Source organism: Cibotium barometz, chromosome 10 (genome assembly GCF_041138505.1).
Source record: "Cibotium barometz isolate CiBa-2024 chromosome 10, ASM4113850v1, whole genome shotgun sequence".
NCBI classification, from domain to species: Eukaryota; Viridiplantae; Streptophyta; class Polypodiopsida; order Cyatheales; family Cibotiaceae; genus Cibotium; species Cibotium barometz.
The window spans coordinates 38,737,453-38,763,847 of record NC_141055.1 but is presented as its reverse complement, the minus strand read 5'-3'; the positions used below and the strand labels follow the sequence as shown (position 1 = coordinate 38,763,847).

At 45.9% G+C, this 26,395-nt stretch overlaps 1 protein-coding gene across 4 annotated transcripts in view; it reads right to left on the bottom strand.

The window, feature by feature from the left end:
* LOC147634879 (PROTEIN TARGETING TO STARCH (PTST)) overlaps window positions 1-25,757 on the bottom strand; it is a 112,510-nt gene extending 86,753 nt beyond the window's left edge. The window contains exon 1 of one of the 4 annotated variants that reach the window (XM_086804095.1): window positions 25,575-25,757. The gene's annotated coding sequence lies outside the window, so the exon portion shown is untranslated. The remainder of the gene's footprint in view (window positions 1-25,574) is intronic. The other 3 variants (XM_086804096.1, XM_086804094.1, XM_086804093.1) reach the window with 3 other exon arrangements.
* Window positions 25,758-26,395: the final 638 nt, after the last annotated feature.

Genomic DNA, 26,395 nt, shown 5'->3' with positions numbered 1-26,395 from the left:
AAGGACACTGATCTCGCAAGAGCCTCGACTACGATCGGTGGTGCTCCCATCTCGGCTCTAATAATCTCATGGGGTACCGAGGCCTTAGCCCAAATCATCCTGGAGATCATGGACACAAGTGGTCTCTCCATCGATCTCCATCCATCGTATGTGCATCTTGATCGACTGTGATGATCTAGGCTAGGCCCCCAGATCTGTACTCCATATAGCATAGCCGATGTGTCCAGCATGTCAAAAAGCCACAGCTTAGTGCGTGGCTCCTAAAACTGTACCTGTTGCTGCATATCCTCTAGTCAATCTGGCCTCTCCTGCCCCCCTCATGGAAAATGTGGGCCCAGTGAACACCACTCCAAGATATGTGTATGAGTCAACATACTCCACTGTCTCCTGCCCATATGTGAAAATAGGCGCTGATCTCCAAACCCACTGAGCTGTAGTGTTAAAACACCATAACCTTGGTCTTACCAAGGTTAACTAAGAGCCCACTGTCCTGTGCATAAGCATGTAAAGTATCCAAGTGCCTCTGCATACCCTCTGGTGAGTCTGCTATAAGCACAATATCATCAGCATATAAGAGCAAAGATATCCAAGTGCCAGCCAACTGGGCTCCTCTGTCCCCTCATGTCCCAATATAATCAGAGATCTCATCAATGTATAGTCCAAATAGAGTCGGAGAGAGCGGGCAGCCCTGTTTCACCCCTATAGTGGAGTATAGGGGCTAGGAGAGACCCTCTGAAGTCCGCACCTGCCCTACTAATGTCTCATAAAGTGCCATAATACCCCAAATGAGCTCACATGGAACCCCCAAGTCTTGCAGCCTACGCATCAATCTAGCTCTAGGCACTGTGTCAAAGGCCTTGCGGAAATCCACAAAGCCACAGTAGATCCTCCTCCCATGTGCTCTGCCCTCCTCAATGATAGCCCTGAGGGTAAAGATATGATCCAAAGTAGAGAATCTCCTCCTGAAACCGGCCTGTCCCTGAGCTCGGACCCCTTGTCTCTCTCCCCATCTGCTCAACTCCTGCTCAAGAATAGAGGCATATAGCTTGGCCAGCGAGTGACCAATCATAATGGTGCGGTAGTTAGTCGGCAGGCTCGGATCTCCAGACTTGAGTACTGGCACAATCGTGGAAGTACTCCAAGTCCCAGGAAACCCCTCACACATGGTTCTATTAAACATGAGAGCTAGCAAGTCTACAATCATATCTCTAGCATGTATGAAATGCTCGGCTACAATGCCCTCATGATCCTGTGCCCTCCCTGTATGCAATCTGTTGATGGCCCTCCTCACCATCTCTGCTGTGAAGAAGGTAGAAGTGGGTGGACAAGGCTATGGAGGGTTCGGTAGTGGTGGCTGCTCTGGTACTGTGTAGAGGGAGGCTGCATACTCGCCCCATGTATCTAGAGAGGTAATGGCCGGAGGCGGGGGGTGCTCTCTAAGCAATCTCCAGGCCTCCCCAGAATCCTGACTCAAAAATAGTTGATAGATGTCTCTCTCCAGCCAAGCTAAGAATGCTCTCTTCTTCCACCGAATGAGGGATCGAAGATGATGCGTGACTGTCTATATGTAGTAACACCTATGGCCACCTCTCTCTGTAGCCAGGCTCTAAGCTCCCTACAGTCATCATCATACCAACTATTCTGGGGCATGCTCCCAGGACGTGGTCGTACTGTGGGTTGCGTGTGTGGGAAGGCCGTCGCTGCAGCTTTATGAAGGAAATGAAATGAAATGAAATGTTATATTAACGTCTTCAAAAGGCCAAAGTGACCTAGGAGAGAGAGAGAGAGAGAGAGAGAGAGAGAGAGAGAGAGAAATGAAATGAAATGTTATATTAACGTCTTCAAAAGGCCAAAGTGACCTATGAGACCAAAGTTACAACCATATGACATCTGATACACTATCTGGAAAGGAAAAAGGACTGAAGGTAAGTATCTAGCCCTACAATACATCAGTAGGGAGCATCCGGAAGCAGCAACTAGGGAGAGTGGGAAGCTAATGCTACCAGTCAAAATGGGGTACATGAGTACATGGATACATGAATACATGAATATGGGGGAGTACAAAAGTGACAGTGAGTACAACAGTAGTATATGGCTGGAGTGGTAATCATCATAGGAGCTCTAGCATGGGTCTCTGCCGGATGGCCTGGATATCTGCCATAGTGAGATGCCTGGTCGGACGAGCCCGATGCCTCGCAATGATGCTCTGAATCCTCCGGTGTAGGCACCGTCTCTGATGTAAGGATCCGCGAACCCTCGGGTGTCTGGATCTGCCCAACTGCATAGCTCTCTCAACTAGAGTCCCACGGGGTGCCCACTGCTGGGCTGTCGACTGTGTGTCCTCCCGGGTAGTCCCTCTAAAGAAGTCAGTAATCTGTCTCTGTGTGGACTCCCTACCAGTCGGGCGTCTACTCCTCATAATGGACTCTCTGAGCCTGCGGATCTCCAGGAGATAAAAACCCAAGCATCACTGATCACAATAGTCCATGACTCTAGACAGTGGTCCAAATCCCTCTCTGAAAAGGCAATGGTAGCACCCTCGAATCTCATAATATGCTGTGCAGCGACACATGTAGTGCTCCTCCGTCTCTGGCTCTATCCAACAAATCTGACAAATCCTGTCCCCTGGAGGTATGCCTCTAAATCTACCTGTCTCTATCTCTAACTGATGTGAAGAGGTGCGGATCTGCCCAATGGCGCACCTCAATCCATGAGACAGATGGGTATCCATGTAGCTCGGTCTAAGTATAAAGCTATCCTCACTGGTGCAGAGAAGATGGTCTCTATAGAAAGCCATCTTCGTCCCTAACTCCTGTGAGGGCTCTAGCCATGTCCTCCTAGTGTCCAACTGAATGAGGTCCTGTCTGATGACTCTACTAATCTCAGAATGTGTCAAGGTGAGAGAGAGTGCCTCTAGAGAGTACTGGAAGGGTGGAAGTCTGTCTAAGCTGAACCCGTGGAGCTCAAACCAGGATGCTATCTGCGCATACCAACATGAAGTGTCTCCCTCCACGGCTAGCTGATGAGAGGACTCTAAAGCAAGTCGTGCATACCAGTGCCGGGGAAGCTCCCAGGTGCTATGACCCCAAATCTGTACTCCATATAGCATAGCCGATGTGACTAGCGTGTCAAAAAGCCACAGCTTAGTGCGTGGCTCCTGAAACTGTACCTGTGAGCACATCCTCTCTAGACCTCCTAGTGCTACATATCCTCTAGTCAATCTGGCCTCTGCTGCCCCCCTCATGGAAAATGTGGGCCCAGTGAACACCACTCTAAAGACAAAATCACAGTATTGGGTCCCAAATACCTAATCAAGGGCCCCCACCACGTATGGTGTATTTGCTTTATTGAACAAGTAGAATGATAGAATTCTAGTTGTAAATAGCCTGAACTGACTTTGGACAGCTTCCCTTAGCTGAGACCTTTCAGCCTGAAGACAATCCCTTGATCTGGATCCCTAGCTGACTTGTCCCATGCTCACAAAGGGCCAGCTACCACACTAAGACTTGCACCTATGGCCACATGGCATCCAAGTGCGGGATGCACACGACATCCCCTTCTGCTTAACCTCACAGAAGCTGCATAGCCTCCAAATAGTCCGTCATTTGGGGATGGATTTGTACTTAGCCATTTTGGTTGTTTTTCTCGATAACTGTCTTTTTCTTGGGAAAAAAAGAAAAGGACCGAAAGCATCTATAAGACCAAAATGATGTATACATAGTGTACATGAAATCTCGTCATGGTTGAATTAAGAAAAATATAGTCTTGGGTTCCAAATACCCTCTAGAGGGTCCTCACCACGTATGGTGTATTTGCTTTATTTTTATTTTTTTTGCAAAAAGGAGACTTCTATTAAGTATGAAAAAATTTGACAAAATGGAGATTTCACACCAAGCAAGGTGGAGATCTCAACCATCAGAAGCCCTGTGTTGCCAATATAACCTAAAGAGGAACACCTGTCCCAAAAAAAACCCCAAACCAAGAATGACGACGGCCTTCCAAGAAAGATCCAGTAATCCAGTGGTTGGGAATGGCTGCATCAATATGTGCAATCCTCCGGCTAGAGCCTCTCAAATGCTGCGTGAAATCCAATCTCTGCGCCTCAGTGAGGCTCTAAAGCCTCTTCCAAGCCAGCATTGTGGGGCATAGGGTCTCCCAGCCAGCCCAAAGAATATGCATAGCTGCCCCAAGAGGCCTACCATGCACATCTAAGATCAAATCATTCCACAAAATGGGCTGTCGGTTAGCTTCTTCCACTGAACGCAGGGGAATGTGTACCAAAAAACTCCTCAGGCAGTAGGAGGGACCTAACAAGGGGGGATGAAGGGGAGCGGTGAACTGCATCCGAAAAAATAAAGCGTGAGCTGAGAGTCCAATCACCTCCGCGAACAAGGACATACGTCGTAATCTGCTGCATGAGAAAGTCCTTCCACGGCTCAGTGCTTGGAAGAAAGCCCCTAACAACAAGCTTACAAAGCAAAGCCTTACATTGCACCTCAGGGTCAATGATATTCAATCCCCCTTCCTGCTTGGGCCTGATAATGGTTTCCCAAGCAACTATGGCCCTGGTGTGTGCATTTCCATCAAGCCCTGACCAAAGAAAGTTCCCAATAAGGCGACGAAGCTGGCCAATGCAGCCCTTATGAAAAATCCAGCACGAAGCGATAAACCAAGCCATGGCTAGCAAAACTTGGTTAACCACCAAAGCTCTAGAGGCCAAGTCGAGGTTCCTCCTACTCCAGTGATGAAGTTTGCTTTTAATGCTTAAGAGCACTAGAGCAAACTGTTGTGCAGGGGAAATGTCAACGCCCACCTAACAACCAAGGTATCTGGCAGAGCATCCTCTCTCAATCCAAGTAAAACCAACATCTGTACCCCAATCTGCAAGAGGAGAATCACTAATCCAAAAACCAATTGACTTATGCCCATTGATAGTAGCTCCTGCTGCCAAACAAAAGGCCTCCAAGGCTGTCCAGAAAGCACATAAACAAGCATGTGAAGCCTCAAGGAGCAACGCCGTATCATCTGATAACTCACAGTCCAAAAACTCTTCCTCCGTGCATAAAGGTAGCCTCAGACCCACAACACCAGGGGCAGCCCGAAGAAACCTGCTCATAGCCTCAGCTACAATGAGGTACAGTAAAGGGGCCAGGGGACAGCCCTGCCTCACTGAACGGGAAATCTGAAAACGCTCGCCACCCCCCCCATAAGCTAAAACAGTGCTATGAGCCTCCCTGTATAGGCAGGACACCCCTCTAATCCAGTTTTGGGAAAACCCCATGTGTGCCATAGTGCCCTCCAAAAAATCCCAATCCACTCTGTCATAAGCTTTTTCAAAATCAAACAAAAGAATGGCAAGAGGCTGCTGACTAGACTTTGCCCACTCGACAACTTCCCAAAAAGAAAAGATGTTATCAAATATACTCCTTCCTTGGAGGAACCCATTCTGTGTATCATGGATAGTCCTTTGGAGAATCGGCTGCAACCTTATACTCAAGGCTTTAGCTAAGATTTTATATGCAGATCCAAGGAGGGTGATCGGCCTCCATTGCTTGATGTCAGTCTTGTCCCCACTCTTGGGGATAAGGTGAATCAGCCCCTCCGTGAGGTATAGCGGCATCATACCCGACAACCACATTTCCTGAAGGGCAACAGTGATAGCATCTCCAATATGATCCCAAAAAAGAATAAAGAAGGCAGGAGAAAGACCATCATCCCCTGGGCATGAACCACTTGAAAGAGCATAAAGTGCATGAAGGAATTCATCCTTCGAGAAAGGGGCATCCAGGGAAGAACACACAGCATCTGTAATGAGCCTAGGCATGCACTCCCAAACTTTCTGCCGTGCCACATCTCTCTGAGGAGAGGGCACCTCTGCAGTCAACAAAGACCGATAAAAATCTGAAGCAATACCCCTCACCTTATCAGGCTCAATCTGAACCTCACCTTGTGAATCCTACAAGTACCTCACAGAATCCTTGCTATGGGAAGGCTTGTGTGCTGAGAAAAACTCTTTGTTGCATCTGCCACCCATCTGAGTCCAAAAAGCCTCGTTCGCATGAAACGCGAACTCAGCCCTCCTGTCCATGGCCAACTGCAACTCTACTCTAACTGTGGTCAAGAGGTCTATAATCCAAGACGCATGTGGATGCTTTTCATGTTCCCTCTCAAGAGCAGTAAATCCTACGTCTAATAGCTCTCTCCTTCTCCAAAGCCTCCTTCTTCTTGGACAAGGCAGTGCTATGATAATGATGGCTGGTCCTCTCAAGAGCTTGCACAATATTATGACGAGGATCAAGACCGTCACAAGATCTCCATATCTCTCTGATCTCAAGGGAGATGTCAGCATCTAGATAAAGAGAGTCAGGGATACAGACACGGGGAGAGGCCAAGCGAGCCCCAAGCTCCCTGAGACAAAACGACGGGGCAATGATCGGATTTGGTGATGCCAGGCATAATAGCAATGGTGCCTCCTCTGTCCAAGGACCAATCATGAAGGAGCTCAGCTGTTAGGGTTAGGGTTTGGAGGGTACTTCAGCAAGAAACGTGAGAAGCAGAGAGAGAACACGACTGCTCATGTATTCAGTAGTGATAAAAGTGAAGTGCAATAGCCACATAAAGAAGTGACCTAATAGATGTGTTCACATGGTCCGGCCATAAAGTGTGCCAAGTGGACCAACTCACTTATAAACTATTATAAGTGAAACTAAGCTAAAACTGGGGGAAAAAACCTCCACTAGCTGAAGTAAAAAGTGCCCCACTAATCTACTGATGATCACTAGCACTCCTCTGGGTGCATACACAGCATAAAACCCAACAAACCCCCCTGGAGTGATATGTGATCACTGTACATCATCCACCAAAAGAAAACAAATTCAAAGCAGTGCGGAATGCTTCGAATTTCGGACGTGGTAATGCCTTGGTGAAGATGTCTGCCACATTCTGATCTGTAGGGTAGTAGATCAGACTGATATCACCTGCCTGGAGTCTCTCCCGAACAAAATGATAGTGAATCTCAATGTGTTTCGTGCGAGCATGAAACACAAGATTCCTGGCCACAGCAATGGCACTCTGACTATCAGTATAGATAGGTGTAGGCTCCTCCACTGAAATATCCATATCAGTCATGAGACGACGCAGCCAGACACACTCAACGGTAGTAGTGGCTCTGTACTCTGCCTCACAAGACGAAGTGGCCACTGTGGTCTGTTTCTTGCTTAGCCAAGAAATACATGAAGAGCCAAGAAAGAAACAATTGCCACTAGTGGAATGTCTGGTATCAAAATCACCAGCCCAATCTGAATTGCTGTAAGCATATAATTGCATGTCACCCCCCTCAAGATAAAGCAATCCAAGAGACAAGGTACCCTGCAAATACCGAAATACACGCTTCACAGCTTGCCAATGTGACAATCGCGGGCTGTGCATGAATCTGCTCAACTGAGATACGGCATACTGAATATCTGGCCGTGTAGTACACAAGTAAATAAGGCACCCAACAGCCTGAGCATATGTAGTGGCATCAAAAGAAATACTGTCATCGTGTAGTGACAGTTTCATCCCAGGCTCCATAGGAGTGCTAATAGGCTTGCAATCCTAAAATTTAAACTTCTCCAGAAGTTTAGCAACATACCGAGATTGCAACAACCCAATGCCTCTGTTATCCTGCACAAACTGTATGCCCAAATAGTAGTGTACGAGTCCCAAATCAGACATGTCAAATGTCTGTTGCAGTATCTCTTTAAAAGCCGCAATTTTGTCATCATTTGATCCCATAAGCAAAAGATCATCTACATAAAGACTGATGATGACCAGCAGATCTTTCTCTTCTTTCTTTACATACAAAGTGGCTTCTGATGGACTGTTCACAAAGCCTTGAGTGAGTAGGAAAGCATCTATCTTTGCATACCAAGCTCGTGGAGCTTGTTTAAAACCATACAAGGCCTTTTTCAGCCTGCATACTTTCCCTTCATGACCATGTTCTGCAAAACCTATGGGCTGATGTACATAAACTTCCTCCTCGAGGTCCCCATGTAGGAAAGCAGTCTTGATGTCCAACTGGTGAACAACCCAACCACGATGTGCAGCCAATGCAATGACACACCTAAGTGAATGCCCTTCTTCTGTGCATAGCCCTTTGCAACTAGACGGGCTTTGTACCTGTCATCAATGGATCCATCTGCATGTCTTTTCAACTTATAGACCCACTTAGTACCAATGGCTTTCTTGCCTTTGGGCAGATCAACCAAATCCCATGTTTGATTCCTTTTAATAGAATCAAGCTCATCCTGCATGGCTTTATTCCAATGCACATTGTCTCGTGCATCCACAAATGAATCAGGCTCATCATCATCCTGTAAACTGGCTGCCATAACCATATTCAAATCCATGATGTGTGCATGCTCATTGGTCCGTGTCTCCCTACGAGTACGACCAGCAAGAGGACCCTCTAGATGGCTGTCCGAATACCATCTAGGTATGTGTCTGACCTGTGGAGCCTGCTGCCCCATATTTGGTTCAACTTCTGGCTCAATTTGCTGCTGAATTTCTGCACCACCTTCATGATTGGCTGGCTGTCTTATACCCTCATGGGTTGGATCACCAACTGTGGAATGAAACTCCATAGGTAGTAGACCTTCAAACACATCATTTTCAGCCTGATTTACATCATAACCAGCCATGGATATTTCTGATTTTTCATCAAAAATCACATCCCGACTAGTGAATATCTTCTTGGATAGTGGGTCATATAACCGGTAGCCCTTGCTCTCACGGCTATACCCAACAAAAATACATTTTGTGGCTTTATCATCCAACTTCCTCCTCAACTCTTTGGGTATGTGTGCATATGCAAGACACCCAAAAGTACGAAAGTGTGATACCGAAGGCTTGCGGCCATGCCAAGCCTCAAAAGGAGTAATGGAAACCAATGCCTTTGTGGGACATCGATTCAAAATATGACAAGCACACATTACAGCTTCCACCCAAAAGATATGTGGTAGCTTCTTTGCCTTTAACATACATCTGGCCATCTCCATGAGTGACCGATTCTTCCTTTCTGCAACCCCATTCTGCTGTGGAGTATAAGGAGTAGTATATTGATGTTTGATACCTCTACTCTCAAGAAAGGAATTCAACATGTGTGACACATATTCCCCCCCTCGGTCAGAACGGAGAGTTTTAACCTTGCATCCTGACTCTGTTTCAACAAGTGCTACAAAGGCCAAAAATGCATCATATACCTGTGATTTCTGTGTCAACGGATAGACCCAGCATATACGAGAGAAGTCATCAATAAATGTAGCAAAATAGAAGCAACCTCCTAATGACTTCGTCTGCATGGGACCACAAAGATCACTGTGTATAAGCTGCAACTTTGCAGTTGCTCGTAGAGCCTGATCACGTGGGAAGGAAAACCGATGCATTTTTCCCAAAATACATCCTTCACATATGTGATCTGGAGGCTTCTCCATAAGAGGTAGGTCTGTCAACATGTTATGTCACTACATAAGCATAAGACTACCAAAATTTACATGCCCCATGCGAGCATGCCATAACTCCGCATCAACCATAGCTGGAGTAGAGTGAATGCATTATAAGCAGACTGATCCACTGGCTGAAATGCATCCAACTGATAAAGTCCATGACATAATGTACCAATAAGCATCAAGGTCAAAGCATTAGCTTTGTCTCTGACCATGCATTTGTCATCATCAAAGTGGACTTGCATACCACACTATGCTAAAGAAGAAATGGACAACAAATTCTTCTTTATCCCTGGTACATATAAGGCATCTGTAAGGCGAAGAATAGAGCCATCAATGGCTGTGAGCTGAATCTCCCCAATGCCACGAACTGGATATGAAGCATTATTGGCACACTGAACAGTTTTGCCAACAGGGGCAGGGCCTACATGACAAAACAAATCCCTGCGAGATGTGATATGCTTTGAAGCACCACTATCAAAATACCAAGTACATGCATGCTCTGTCATACTGAGTGCCTGTGAAGACCAAGAGGCATCATAGCTGCATGTGTAGAAACAGTAATCCTTGTCCTCAACAAAAGAAGCAGTCTCCGGAGGAGCTTTAGAAGCATCATTTACAGACATCCCAGATTCCTTTGCCTTCTCTTTGGCAATCCTCTTCCTACACTCTGTGATGTAGTGACCTGGCTTCTTACAGTAATGGCATTTGCCCTTCTTCTTGGGCTGTCCATCACCTTTCTTGGTATCCTGAGATGAGCCACCATCACCTGAATTCTGATTTGAACTCTTTGGCTGAGATTTGCCTTTCCCTTTTTGACCTGTAGTAAATGCTTGTTCAACACTTGTGTTCATATTCATGTTCTTCCTGATTTGCTCTTCTTGTAACAAGAGAGCCACAAGTTCCTGATACTTAAGGGGTTCAACAGCATTCCTCCTGCTGAGGTTCAAAGAGGTATGAAAAGCCAAGTAAGATCTTGGCAAAGAGTTCAAGATGGTGGACACAAGCTGTGTCTCAGGAATAATCTCATCCACATTGATGAGTTACTCTCTCAAATCCTGCAGCTTGTTCAAGTGGCTAGACATATCATCTCCTTCATGCATTTTCTGATTTTCCAGCTCTCTTTTCAAAAACGAGATCCGAGCCTCATTACGAGCAGCATACATCTGCTCCAAAGTCACCCATGCATTCCGTGAAGAGCCAGCTGAACGAATATGAGGTATGATAGACCTCTGTACTGACAATGCAATAAGTGACAAGGCTCGTGCATCTTTGGCATCCCATGTCTTCTGAGCATTTGTTCTTTGAACAGGCAATGGCTGACCTGGTGCCTATACCTGTTGTCCTCGTCCACGAGCACCCCCTTGGGGAGGAGTCTCTGGAGCCAATGGACCTGGACGTGGTTCATCACCACTAACAAAATCCCAAAGACCTTTTGCCACGAGCACATTTCTCAGCATAAAACTCCACCAGGAGTAGTTCATGCCGTCCAACTTGTCTTCCTTAGATAAATACGTGAATACATCACTCTGCTGTTGATTTGCCATTATGCCAATGCACAATGTTGTACCTGTGTATCAAAAAACCCAATAGCAACAACCCTGAAAGCAACTGTACTCCACTGAATACAGCTAACCCAAATATGCCTGCACTCTCAATCCTCTGAATGTGCAACACAATGCACCACTGCAGCAAAAATGGCTTACATAGTGCCAAAATGCCCAAAAATGCCCAAAGTTACTGCACCCAAAACCTTGCAAAAAACCTGTAGAGATTTCTTTGCAAGAAAATCTGCCTGTATCTGCCAGAAAATTTTCACAGAGAAAATACCCAAATTTCTAAACTTGTAAAGCTTACCACAAATGTGACTTTTGCAGGTACAAGTCGACTGTTTGCTGTACGGAACAGTAGACAGGTACAGGGCGACTGTGCGGCGACTGTACGGAACAAGTACAGGTAGCAGATGCAGTACGGAAACAGCTGTCAACTAGTCAGCTGGCAGGTGTGCGCAACAGGTACTGGACTGCTGTACGGAGCAGGTACGGTCGACTGTACGATGGATGTACATATGTACAGAACTGCAGGTACACGTAGCAGGTACAGTACGGAAACAGCTGTCAACAAGTACTGTACGGAGCTGGGCGAGCAGGTACACAGCAGCAGGTACTGTACGGAGCTGGGTGAGCAGCTGACGGCGAGTTTAGGTCACCTGCAGGTACTGTACGGGGCTGGCGACTGTGTACGTGCAGTTGACGGGTACAGTACATAACAGGCGAAGAGCCTGTACGTTTGGTACAGCTGGTGGCGGGGACCAGTACGTAGCAGAGTACGGGCACTGATGGCGTGGAATAGTACGGCAGGCCACGTGGAGCAGTACGGGCAGGGCAGGCCAACCTAGAGGCTCTGATACCAAATGAAGGAGCTCAGCTGTTAGGGTTAGGGTTTGGAGGGTACTTCAGCAAGAAATGTGAGAAGCAGAGGAACACGACTGCTCATGTATTCAGTAGTGATAAAAGTGAAGTGCAATAGCCACATAAAGAAGTGACCTAATAGATGTGTTCACATGGTCCGGCCATAAAGTGTGCCAAGTGGACCAACTCACTTATAAACTATTATAAGTGAAACTAAGCTAAAATTGGGGGAAAAAACCTCCACTAGCTGAAGTAAAAAGTGCCCCACTAATCTACTGATGATCACTAGCACTCCTCTGGGTGCACACACAGCATAAAACCCAACAAATCATCCACATAAAACCTGTCCAGACGTGCAAAGATGCTCTCATCCCCGCTCCTGCGGCGGTTATGCCAAGAGAAAGATAAGGAATTTGGCTTTCTCTGGAAGTCATCCTCAATCCAGCAATCCCTGCCAAAAAAAAGAAAGCGTGAACCTCTCCCATGAGGTTCGCTCCAAAGGGTGTAAACCCCCTTCGCGTCCACCCTTCTTGTCAGAAGGTTGCTCAACCATATTAAAAACTCCTCCCACTATCCAATGATCAACCTAGGGAATGACATTTGTAATGGTGTCCCAAAAGGCCACCCTTTCACCTCTCACGTTAGGTGCATAGATATTCAAGATTCCCAATTTTTGACCCTCATGCATGATCAAGATCCACTGCGCTCTAGCAGGGATGATAACATCGTGCCCAATAACATGAGGCATAACAGATGTTGCCACTGAAATGCAAACACCCCCTCTAATCCCAACTGCCAAGGACCAAAAGGTGTGGCCAGAAAGCATCTTACCAGTTTTGCCACACTGAGATCTATCCAGTTTGTGTTCCTGCAACAAAAGTACATCCATAGACCCTCCTGTAAAACAGCAGGGTGAAGCTAGTCCTTCAGAAGGCGCTTCCTACTCCAAGGCCCTTAACATTCCATGAGATGATTCTCATGGAAGAGAGGAGGGTTTGACCGATCTATGAAGACGATGGGCAGCCTGAGGACACCTCTCATAATGTTGGAGGACAGGATAATCCACGGGGCAAAGTCCACTGACATGCCCTTGTCCGAGGCCCTGCATAGTACCTGCATATGTACGAGAAACCTGTTCGCCCTGCGGGGCATCAAGGGCAATGGCATCATGTTGAAAATCCTGCAATACATGATCCCCACTGCGCTGAACATCCTGCATATCTCCCCCTCCAAGTAGAGAGGACTCAACAAAATCATCCTGATCTGAGATATCATCTCTCTGCAAAGATGCATCAGCTGACACATCCCTCTGACCAGAAACATCATCTATCTGTACATGATCCGAGGAGGCCTTCCCATCAATCGCACCAGGGGGGCGGGCGTGAGAGAGAGCTCGCCACACCTGGCAAACTGAAGGACAGGAAGGAACCAAGGGAGGTGGCGCCTAAGAAGCACGCTTGCGAGGCCTCCTACAACCCCGAGCCCAAGGGCGATCTCGAGCAAAGTGACCCTGTTGGTGACAAACCTGGCACTGATCGAGTTTACCTGCAATCTCCATACGTTGCTTCGGGCCACAAGGGCCCGGAAGCAAAACATAGTCCTCAAAAAGCTCAATGTCATGGGCAAGAACCATGACCCTGGGGACAACATCCGCCGAGGCAGTGACCACCTGGGCAGAAGATGTCGGCAAGGCGTGGAGGGGGGGCACTTGAAGAACCAGCCCAAAGGCGGACCCGATGGCCTCTAACATAGGCCAATATGCGCGAGGAAGACCTGGGAATCTGAGAGTAATCGGGAAACAGTTCCAGTCTTCCTCAACAGGGTCAAAATAGCTAGAGTAGGGAAGAAAGAATATCTTCCTCGGGCCCAATGGCTAAGGGCTGCCCTTCAAAACCTCTGAGGTTGCGTCCTCAGAATCAAAATCCACTTGGAAGAAACCTCTTCCAAGCAACCTAACATCTCGAAAGTGTGAGGCGAGGTCGTAGGGCAAAGCCGCCAGGACCCAATCCCGAGCCTGGAGACGGGAAGGGTGAGATCCAAAGATTCTAGCAATGAGGGTCGTTTTGGAGTCTTTCTCGATTTCGGCATAGAGGACCGCGAGCTCGGCTTCAGATAAAACAATGGTTCACCCGGCAGAGGGAGACTGATTAGCCATGATGCTAATCGAAGAAAAAGGCCGACTTGAACCCGGATAAGGAGCAATCCGAACCAAGGGGAAGAGGCAGGCAAGGAGGTGTATTTGCTTTATTGAATGAGTAGAATGACATTGTTCTAGTTGTGAATAGCCTAGACTGAACTGACTTGACTTGGATAGCTTTTGGGTTGAGATACCTTTAGCCTGAAGACAAATCCGTTGATCTACACCTTTCTCAAACTTGATACTCGTGGTCATCCATGTGCTATAAATCCCTCAACCTGTTTGTCTACCAAAGTTAGTGGAAACCACGTCCACCGAGCAGCCTGTTCCTGATCACACCCTCCGCATTGCCGCTATCAAACAAGACAACTCTTTGGCCACCTATGTAGCCAAAGGTCTTGATGACCAACTCATTGCGCTCACTCTTGGTCCTCAGTGCCCTTCGGCTTATGTTCGAGCTCCCGGTTGATAATGGTGCAAACCATGGGATTTGAAGAACAAGAGGCATCTTGGGTGGTTTGTGTGGGAGCCTGTCTCACCACTGACGCGGTCAAGGTTGGTGGTGTCAGAAGAGGGGGTTTCTTAGGGCACGCCCTATTGAATGACAATAAAAGCATCACCGCTCCTTGTATTGGTTTTTCTCATCCTGGCTAAGCCTACCACTTGTCTTGCATGCTTGCTTGCGCTTTTTGGTCTGGAATAAATTAGTCTAGTTCTTGGAGCCAAAGGTTTCCAAGCTCTATCCTAGAGAAGATCCCGCCTGGTTCTAGCCCTTACCACCAATAGGAGCTGCCTTGGGTACTATGGGGCTAGTAAGTCTTGAGCTTTCCAATGTTGTACTTCATCTCAGAACTTTGCGCAAGCGCTAGTACCCATTCAAAGGTCGAAGGTTCGAACATACCCATATCCCACTGGATTTGGATGTCTAAACCATAAAGGAATTTCCCTTTCTTGCCCTCCTTGGATTTTTGCAATTGTAAAGCCACGTGAGTGACTTTATTGGCAAATTGGAGGACCAGTTGCGCATTCTAGCACAATCCCCTAAACTCATTCTCGAGTTGCTCAAGATGATGAGGCAGTAGAAACCACTTCTTGAGATCGCTTGTCCCATTCATAGGCAGCAACCCCAAATTGGGAATTTGCTTGGGCCCAATGAGTCCACCAAGATCTCGCTTCCGCTTCTATATAGCAGCTAGCTAACACAACTTTTTCCACATCTGACTTTCTATCAACAGCAAAGTAAGCTTCAATCTGATGAATCCATGAATACAAAGATGTGGGATCAAGTTTACCAATATAATTACTAGAATTCACATTTTGATAAAGATGACTCAAGGAAGTAGCCAGTACCACCCTTGCATCAAGAGCTGCAAGGAAAGCTCGTGCTCCACATGTCATCTTTGTTCCTCCTATGCGGCATCACCAGTTGCCGCCTGCGTCTGAAGCTCGAACTCTTGTACTTGTAAAGCACAGGATTGCTGCATTAACTCTGCAATGGAGTTAGCCGAGGTAGGGATCTGGGAAGGGATCTCGATGAGAACCAGTGGTGAGGGGAGGGGGGGGGTGGATGACAAGGAATTTTGAAGAGGTAACCGCTTCTCCAAGGCATGAATCAAAGCCTTTCGCTCAAGCAGTTGTTCCCCCTGTTGCATCATGACAGCATAAATTACTGGAACATTGCTTGCATGTCTCCACTAGAAACATGGCTTCCTGATAAAGTTGATGTAGAAGTAACAGTTTCTTCACGAATCTAGTGTTCTTGTTGGTCATGACCACTCCCGGCTAGTTCAGGTGTGAACACAGCTTACTCACGGGCCTTTTTTCCCTGTGGCTGGACACAATTTTTTTCCCCGTGTGAACACACTTATGTGTGTTGAGCACTTTGCCCTAGGCTATATTTTGTACCAATAGTACTTTTGTACTATCATTATCATTAGTACTTTCCAGCAACTAGCTCTCTCACGTGTGTTGTTCAAGCTTAGTGTGTTTGTGTGTGGTGGTATACAGGCAAGCTCTCCCCAACCCCAACATTGGTATCAACGCAATTTAGGGTTAGGGTTTCGCCCACCTGCTCTATCAAGTTTAGGGTTAGGGTTTCTTCAGCCTGTTGTTTTGTATTAGGGATTCGTGTTGCCCAGCTTCGAAATCAGCGCCCCTCTCTGGATCAGACAAGCACTGCACTTGCCCAACGCCGCCTGGCCTTTGTCGCCTCTCCGACGACCTGCAACGCTCTGCGTCGCCTCTTCGCTGCCCTGGCTGCGCCATCCGCCGCGCCTGTTCATTGCCCTGCGCCGCCTCTTCGTTGCCTCGCACCGCCCCTACGCTTGCCTGTTCTCTGCTCTGTGCCGCCTCTTCGTCGCTCTGCAGCCCGACTGCAACCGTCGTACAGATCTACAACCCCAACATTGGAGCAGATATGTAACCCCAACATTGCCCAACTGTACCTGGTACCTACTACAGTTCTCCGCCGTATAGATATGCATCTTCTTCTGTCGTCTCCTCGAAATCAGTGCCACCAGTAACCAGTAAATTTTCTTGCTATTATTTCTAATTTCTGTCAAACACTACAGAAATTGCTATAAAATTAGCAAATTGACAGCATTAATTTTGGGGCTTTTCATCATTGAGCCTAAAATTGCAACATTGGCATTGATTGCTTCAGATCTAGTGCATAATTGCACTAAAAATTTGGGGATTTTGCATAAATTAACACTATTTGCAGGGTTATCAAAGATATTGGCAGGCATTTTTGCTATTACAAGTACATTGCTTTGGCATTGGGGCATTTCCCCCAATTTTTTGTGTCTCAGCATTGGATTGCAAATTTTTGCCTTGATTCAGTCATACTACCTGTTTGTACGCATTTGTGACAACCATGTCTAGGAATACTAGTGATTTGTTTGGTATGCTCTCCATTGATGATAAGTTGGATGGCACCAACTATCCTATGTGGGCATATATGATGAAACATGTACTAGTTGCAAAGAATTTGTGGGTCTATGTATCAGGGGCTGATGTCAGGCCTATTGTACCTGCACGAGCAGCAAGTACTTCAAGGACTATTGATGCAAGTAATGATGTATTTTCAGGTGGTGCTACATCTTCTCCACCTTTGCCACCCACTCCAGAACAGCTCAGATGGGATGCCAAGGATGCTCAGGCACATGCTTTGATTGCCCTTTCATGCAAAAGGCAAGTTATACCGCACATTCGTTCATGCATTTCTGCTGAGGGTACATGGGATGTACTTGCTTCTTTATATCAGGTTCGCAGTGAGGCTCGTGTTGCCTATCTTCGCAAGAAGATTGAGTCTGAGCATATGGATGAGGGTGATTCAATGGACAAGTTCCTTACCCGCATCAAGGATTTGCGAGAGCAGCTCATCGACATTGATGAGGTCGTTCCAGATAGTTCACTTGTATCTACAGTGCTTCAAGGTTTGCCAGAATCCTATCAGGATTTTCCTACTACTCTTCGTCTACTCATGAAGGGTAATCCAAACTTGTATACCTTTGATGAGTTGGTGACTCTCTTGTTGCAGGAGGAGCAGTCTCATTCTAACACGACTACTATGCTTTCTGTTGATCAGGCATTTGGTGCTTTTGATCGAAACAAAGGTAAATCTGGGACTACATCTAGTGGTAAGCCTAAGGGCAAACCACATGCCCATTCAGATTCTACCTCGTCTAAAGAGGGTGAAACCAAGAAAAAGAAGAGATGTAACTATTGCAGAAAACCTGGCCATCTCATTGAGGAATGTAGGAAGTGCATTGAGATTGAAAAGAAAAAGAAGCAGCAAGGTTTGGCTGCTACTGTGGACACTAATGAAGAGGCTAACTTTGCTCATGAGGGCTTTGCAGTAGTGGTTACATGCAGTTTGCTTGATAGCAGTGCTTCTAAGCACATCACTTCTTGCAGAGATCTATTTGCCAATTTACAGAACTCACCTCCAGGTGGCATAGTGGATAGTTTTACTCTTTGTGACACTTTATATGTACCAAGCTTTAAGAAGAATCTCATTTCTATTTCAGCCCTTGCATTATCTGGGTTTAAGGTTCAATTTTCTGACCATTGTTGCTTAGTGTATGACAGCAGAGATTCAGCTTCTCTTATGCTTTCTGGGACATTATGCAGTGGCTTGTATAAGGTTGACATGCATGACAAGAGTACTTATTCTCATGATGCTATGATTGCATCCACCTCCCGTGTGTTGAGTGACACTGAGTTATGGCATGCTCAGTTTGGTCACTTGAATTTCCCATCTCTTGTACGCTTGTAGAAGCAAGGTATGGTGCATGAGCTTCCTCCTATGCAAGTTCCCTTCAAGCATGTATGTGAGGGATACATCCTTGGAAAGATGCACAGGAATTCCTTTCCTAAAGATGGTGCTAGGAGGGCTGTCCGTCCATTACAACTCATTCATAGTGATCTTTGTGGCCCCATGAGGGCTCCGTCTTTTGGAGGACACTTGTACTTCATCACGTTCATTGATGACTACACTCGGTTTTGTTGGGTGTATGGTTTAAAAGTGAAGTCAAGTGCCTTTGCAGCTTTCAAAGACTTCCGTCCCATGGCTGGACACAAGCTTGTCACATTGCATACAGATCGAGGGGGGGAATATTTGTCAAATGAGTTCACATCCTACATGCAATTACATGGTATTTCCCATCAATGTCCTACCCCCTACACTCCTCAGCACAATGGAGTTGCTGATAGACGTAATTGTACACTTATGGAGCTGGCACACCTTGCATGCTCAAGAGCAAGAATCTGCCCAGTAAGTTTTGGCTTGAGGCGGTTATGTGTGCCAATTATGTGCTTAACCGTTGCCCCATTAAAGCCTTGAAATCTATGACTGCCTATGAGACATGGAATGGTAGGATTTCAGTGGTGACTCATATGAGAGTCTTTGGGTGTTTGGCATATGTGCATGTGCCTACACAACAAAGACATAAGCTCGATGCAAAGACAATCAAATGCATTTTCATTTATTGCAAGACACATGGCATTCGGAGACAGCTTACTACAGCATATACTCCATCACAGAATGGAGTTGCAAAGAGGAAGAATAGGACCATTATGGAGATGGCCCGTGCTATGCTTGAGCATTCTTCATTACCCCAACATTTCTGGGCTGAGGTGGCTTCCATTGTTGTCTACATTCAGAACAGGTCTCCTACTGCTGCTCTTCCCGATAAAACTCCATATGAGGCTTTCCATGGTGGGAAGCCCTCCGTTGTTCATTTCCGGATATTTGGGTGTCCGGCGTATGTTCATGTGCCTAAGGAGCATCGCTCCAAGTTGGACTCGAAGTCTTAGCGCATGACTTGTCTTGGATACGACACTATGTCCAAGGCATATCGTCTTTATGATCCTCAGGCCAGCAAAGTTGTTGTGAGCCATGATGTGGTGTTCGACGAGACTCCTACATCTTCAGAGGGGGGTGGTGAGCTTCTTCTTCCTCCACCTCCGTCTGCGCCTTCTCCTCCTCCTCCTCCTCCCGCTGCTTTTGTTCCGCCTCCAGTGTGGATTCTCAGTCAGATGATGATGACTCTGCTCCTCCTCCAGCGAGTTCGAGCAGATCTGTGCCTGGATGGTATTATCAGACAATTCGCGATTCTAGGTTACATGAGCTTCCTTCTGCTCCTCGACCTGGTTCTCTCCGGCGTTCTTCCAGAGTTACAGGGAAACAAATTCATGAGGGCAACATGTTTGTTAATTATGCTCTTATGTCCTCTATCATTAATGGTCCTTCTGATCCCACTTCTGTGGACGAGGCTCTTTCACATGAGCCTTGGCGTCGTGCTATGCAGGCAGAGCTGGATGCTATCGAACGGAATGGCACTTGGATTTTGGTGCCTAGACCTCTGCAGCGTAAGATGATTGGATCTTCAAATCAAAGTTCCAAGCTGATGGCAACTTGGACAAGCACAAGGCGAGGTTGGTTGCCAAGGGTTATGCTCAGCGCCCTGGAGTCGACTTCGATGAGACCTTCGCTCCGACGGCCCAGATGACTACCATTCGCACCGTTCTTGCTCTTGCAGGTCATCATAGATCGCCCGTTTTCCAGATGGACGTCAAGTCGGCTTTCCTGAATGGGGAGCTTACACAGGAGGTTTATGTTGATTAGCCGTCGGGATTTGTTGTTCCAAGAAAACAGGATCACGTGTACCGGCTGAAGAAGGCTTTATATGGTCTGAAGGAAGCTCCGCGGACTTGGTACCAACGGATTGATGAGTTCTTTCAGAAGCTCAGCCTGCGTCGTTCTCATGCAAATTCGAACCTTTATATCCTCCTTGAGAGGGGGTTGATTGTTATCATTGTGGTCTATGTTGATGCCTCTTGTTAGCCCTCCTCTCCGTTCCTCCATCCATAGACATCTTGGTGCCATCATATGACTCGGAATTATCTTCAACTCTGTGTGCCTCCAACTGGCACTCACCCCGCTTTTCAAAATCATCTGTATCTACAAGAAAAACAACAAGTGGATTCCAACTTGCTAATCAAAGCCCTAAACAAAAACCTTCTGATCCTCTATGGAGGCACCAAAGCATGTGAGGTAGCTGGGTGATGGCCTCTATAACACCACCAACAGACACACAAGAAGAAAACGTAAAGGGATCAGGACTGGGGGACACCAAGATCCCAGCTCCAAGGGCACCAATCAGCTCTGTTCTTGTCCTCAGTCCTCCAACTAACACTTTCGGACATCTATACACACCTGAACACTCTCCAATCCGATCCAACTGACTCCTCCAGCTGTCCTCCTGAATCAAATCTGACCTACAAAAGCTCTGACCTTCACTCCTAATCCCTCAGCTGATCTCAGCCGACACCCTCCTGGAAAAGCTCCTAGCTGATCCTCAGCTTACTAATTGCTAACTGTGACCTAAGTAGGACGCATGCTGCTGATTCCAGTCATAAAAATGTCCGCCAAGCTCTCAAACTGTCCTCCAAGCTCCAGAAAAGATCCCCAATATCAGTAAACTTCAACTCCTTGCTTCAAAACTTCCCCTACATTATCACCTCTCCCCTGCTGACCTTTTGCTGACTCAGCTAACTTGGATCCACCTCAAACTGATTCAGCGGATTCCTCTAGATATCCTCCCAAGTCAGACCAGGCCTCCTACAACCCTAATCTTTACTTCTCAAAACACAAATGACCTCCTCTAACCATCAACTGACCTTAATAGCTCCAGTTGACCTTCAACTGACTAGAACCTGACTCGGAAATCTTCCACTTGCTCTCCAGGATCTCCAACCTTCCTCCAACATCAACTAATCTCAAGTTCTTACCCTCAGAACCTCTCTGAACTAGTCAGTTGCTCTCTGTTGACCCAAATCTGGCGCAGCTGACACAACTGTAGCTGACTCAAAACTCTTCACTCTATTGTCATCTGACACCACCTATACTCTCAGACACCTCAGAACTCATCAAGACCCAACACAACAAACCCACAGCTGACTGCCTGCTGCTGACTCTGTGAGGCCTTCAGCCCACAACTCAAAACTGACTGCTCCTGACAACTACTGACAGCCTTGACTGTCAAACCAAACCCCAAATAGGTACCTCTCAACCCAAAAAGACTAGTTTTCACCCTCTACACACACAGCTAATAAGACTTGATGTTTAACCGACTCTGTAGCCTCTCAAATGAAGGTGACCGACCAGTTCTGACACGGCAATTTATAGATTTTCACTCACAAGTGTTCCTCTCCCATAATCTCAATCAAAACAACACGAGTATAGCACCATAGCACAAAATCTTATCAATTCACACAAAACTCAAACTCCACACACTCTATTCTTCATTGAAACAAAACCAAACAGTCTCAACATCCTAGAGACTTGGGGCTCAAAGAAAAAGAAGAAAATACAGAAGGGGTCCTCCACTGATAGACCTCAGCAACAGCTCTTCACAACAACATCTACATCCACGACTTAAAACTTCATAGAAATCAGCATTCAGCTGACACTCAGTAGCTACAGTTGAGGAGTACTAGAATAAACCAAGTCTCTAACAGAGGTGATGCACAGAGATCCTAGGGAATACACCTCCTAGCCGATCCTCTAGTCTTCAGCTCTCCCTCTGCTTTGATCCAACCAAACCTCACATAGGATCTCCAAACTGCAACCTTCAGCAAAAACAAACAAACCTGCAGGACCTCTCCACTACAGACCCTCGACTCCTCGTCCCTCTTCTCTCTCTCTCTTTGGTGGTCTCTCTAGCCACCCCTCTTGCATCTTCACAACCCTCTTGTGGTCACACTAACCACTGCTCCTTGAGAGTCTCTCCAAAAGCTTCCCCAATTCTTCTTCTTCAATTCGTCGCCACCTTGATTCCTTCTGGAACGTTGCACCGCCCGACTTCTTCTTTGCCCATGCACTTTCTTTTTCATCGCACCTGCACAAATCCTCTTAGGCACACGTTGCCTTTGCCATCTTGGATCCATTACATACCATCTTATATACATTTTATTTATCTACACACCATGCTTAGACTGGGCTTAGGATTCTCCTCACAACGTCTTGGTGGAAAACTATCCAATCCCCAAAAGCCTTTGTTTTCATTGTCGCAATCAAATGTGTCAACATCAAAGTCCAAGGTTGCTTTTGGTGAAGGAATTCAAGAAGTAGAGTTGCCTTTCTTGCAATGACATGGTAGCAAATATTGAGTATTTGGGAGAGCATACAAGTTCTTTTTTGAGCAATCTAACATATATATATATATACCTAGATGAATCCAAGAGCATGCCCAAATTCACCTTATAAGAAAGTGCAATTTATAACCCCATGGTAGTCATCCACAAGACAATATATATACCTATATGAACCCACGAAGTTCTGTCACCACGAAACGTTTCACTATTGAAATGAAACAATGCTGAAATGATTTATTTTGGAACAAAACGTTTCAACACTATGTAGTTGGACAGTGAAGACCAAAATGATAATATACATAAAATGTGTTAGCATATTTATCACCAGTAAACAAAGAAGGCATAAAAAAACAAAGAGAAAAGAACATATAGAATGAAAGAAGAAAAGAGAAAGAATTATAAAAGATAAAAAGCACACAAAATCACAACCTTTTTTCCCACATGAAACGACATGGTTTCAATGGGCACATGAAACGTTCCAATACTGAAACGTGAAACGAGTTTCAAAGCCACCGAAACGAGTTTCATGGTGACCATGCTAGGAACATGCCCAAATTGACCTTATAAGAATGTGCAATTTATAACCTCATGGTAGTCATCCATAAGACAATAAACCATCAACTCCATCATGCATAGTATGGACTAGATACTACGACATCCCCACTACCGTCATCAGTGCCCAATAGTGGGTGTAGAACTTGGTATCAATATATACTCCCACACACACACACACACATAAGAGCATACATTCATACAAAGGTCTGCGCACTGAGTTTCTGTCAAAGCTCCGGAGATATAGTGCAAGACTCAGCCATAATGAAGCCTAGCACTAAGGATTATAACAAAGCCTAGCAATCTGACAGCCTTTCTATCTGTTTTCGTCCACCATAAACATTCCAAAGCTTTGGACATGAAACTGTCAATATTTTTATTTGACCACGGCACAAGAGGCAAGTGGAACTGAACATAGGCCATGATGATGGACCGGACAATATGCAACCGTACATGCAATGGCCATGTCAATAGTTTCCAATACTCAATCTTGTGATTCACCTTATCCATAACCCATTGCCTTTCTTGCTTGAAAGACACTTTCCATCTAATAGGATATCCAAGATGCCATACTATCTAGTCTGGAGGCAATATGAGTCTTGGCCAAAGAATGGAATGCCAGTCGCATTCTTTAAGAGGCAACAGCTTCAACTTAGTAAAATTAACCTTCAATCCAACAACTAATCCATATAGCTTCAATGCATCCATGATTGCATTGACATCATGTTGAATATGCTTGACTAACAAATTGACCGGTTCCTTTAATGTCAATACTATGTAGCCTCCCTTCTACAATCAAATTGTCCATGTAAAAGAGCAGTGGTCACACACGCACATGCTCACCCACCTCATCATCATTGTGATGTGAAGACCTGCAAACACTCAAAACTAGTGGATAACAAATGTAGGAGAGTAGTATGCTACTACAACTCCGTTTTTCTAGACCCAACTCCACTAGTGGTGAACAGTGGGTATTAATATTAGGGATGCTTGAGAAAAAAGTTGGGGATCCCATTATATAGTCAGCTTCCCTAAAGCCTCCTCGATGAGGAAAAGAAAGAAAACCTCTTGACTTAGGCCATCTAGACATATATATACCTAGATGAATCTAGGTACATGCCCAAATTCACCTTATAGGAAAGGGAATGTCCTAAGGAGGGAGCGTGGTTGATAGTACCCTCAAAGTCCTTGACAAGTATCTCCATCATGGTTGATAGGTATCTCTAAGTCCTTATTTCAGAGCCATGCTTGACGAGTATTTCAATGCAGATCTTCCCATGTACAAAAGGGAGATGTAGCACCTTTAGGAATCCTTGGCAGGAAGAATTAAACTAAAGAGGCTGGTTTTACAGATGATGTCGCCCAGATGATGTCATCCAGACAAATTAGATGTAAGCCTTTTGTGCCACACATAGGAGTGCCTTTGCTCAGCTTCAAGCCTATGCACCTCAGAGCATACCTGATAAATGTAGATCAGTCAAAAATTGTCTGTCTAAGGACCTTTGTACAGCATCTCACCCAGTATTACCATGGGCTGGAAGATGGTGTTGAGAATGTCTGACAGCACGTTCCACTAGTGCGCCCAGAACGCCCACAGCAAGCAGCTACCGATTTTGGCTAGGTGGAACAGCCTTGCCCAATGCTGTTCATGGGGAGGCTGGCATGCTGATTGAAGAGCAGTACTGTATTTAATGAAGAATCGCACCAGTATTGAAGCCAGGCATGCAAATGCAGACATTCTGATTAGCTCCTTGATTGAATACCATTCTGTTGGAACTCTTTGATCAACCAACAGCTGGTATCTGTCAAGCCTCAGTGATAACCGTCAGGTTTTCATGCCAGCATAGATCCCACCTTTCCAAGAAGCGGTGGAGAATTGCGTGCAATGACTGCTTCTATAGAGCAAAAGGATTTGCAAGTAAGCACACCACCATTCAACCTTTTAATTTAAAGCAGGGAGAGGAGATGATGGGTAAGTCAGCTGATGTTGCACATTGAAGGGTGTAGTATCCTTTTTTTTTTCAGAAAAAAATTGTTCAGAGAAAAACCCAAATTTCACAAGGACAGAATAAAAAGTAATTTTAACTGGTGGGTGTAACAAAAAATTCCATCTTCGAAGAGGAGGAGGAAGGGTAGGATGGGGTGGGGTGGCTGGGCGAGGGTCACAACTGTGTTAAATTACCCATAACCTGGTGCAGCAGTTCTAAATATCATCAAAAGGGCATTCACTGCCATAGCTCGTAGCTTAGCCATTGCAGGCAGAGTGGGTGCATTTGTCGTGGGTGCAAGCATCAAAAAACTTGTATGAAAATGCAATGCAAGCCAGACCTTGTTGGATCCGCGCGAGCGCAGGTGTAAGAAACCCAGTGGCCCCAATTGCAGAAAGATGGGCTCCCAATGTTGATTTTTGTAGCTCCGCAAAAAGTAGCACAGTGAGCACAGTTGTCCGAAAGACAGTTTAGCCTATCCGCACAGAGCCCACTCCACAACTTTCATCACAAAAATGCCACATGCCTAAAATGTCATTAACTTGTGGTTCAAATTTTCTAAGGCATTTTCCAAATTCTAAATCATTTTCATACTCTGGTTGCAATTACTAAGGTTGAATTCACAAGCGTTGCCTATACCATTTGTTCAAGAACAATCTTCACACACTCCCACTCTCATCTCTAGCTTTCACAAAGCTTCCACATGGTAAGAATTTGGAGGTTCTCGAAGAGGAGGAGGAGGTTTGAGGAGGTTTAGGTAGAATTTGAATTTGGAGTCTCAAAAGACATGCGAAGCACTGGTTGCCCACTAGTATGAAGCAAGGTCCTACCACTTACTTCAAAGAGAGATCATTCAATCGGAGATACCACATATAAGGAAATAGTTGGTGTGCCAACACGGCAAATAGGACGGTTGGATAGATCGTTTGAGTACCTAGCAAGTGATGCGTGTTCGAATCGCACTGGCTATAGTATTGTACAAAAATGGTGGGGGTATATTGATGCCAACGTTTTTAATGGGCTCTGATGAGATTTGAACCCCACACTTCATGAAGACATGAGCTTTAACTGCTTCGGCGCACCAAGCTTGTTGAAAAGTTAGGTGAACTGATTAATGATAGCATGTGTCATCCATCATCGCTTGTGATGAATAAGGGAACG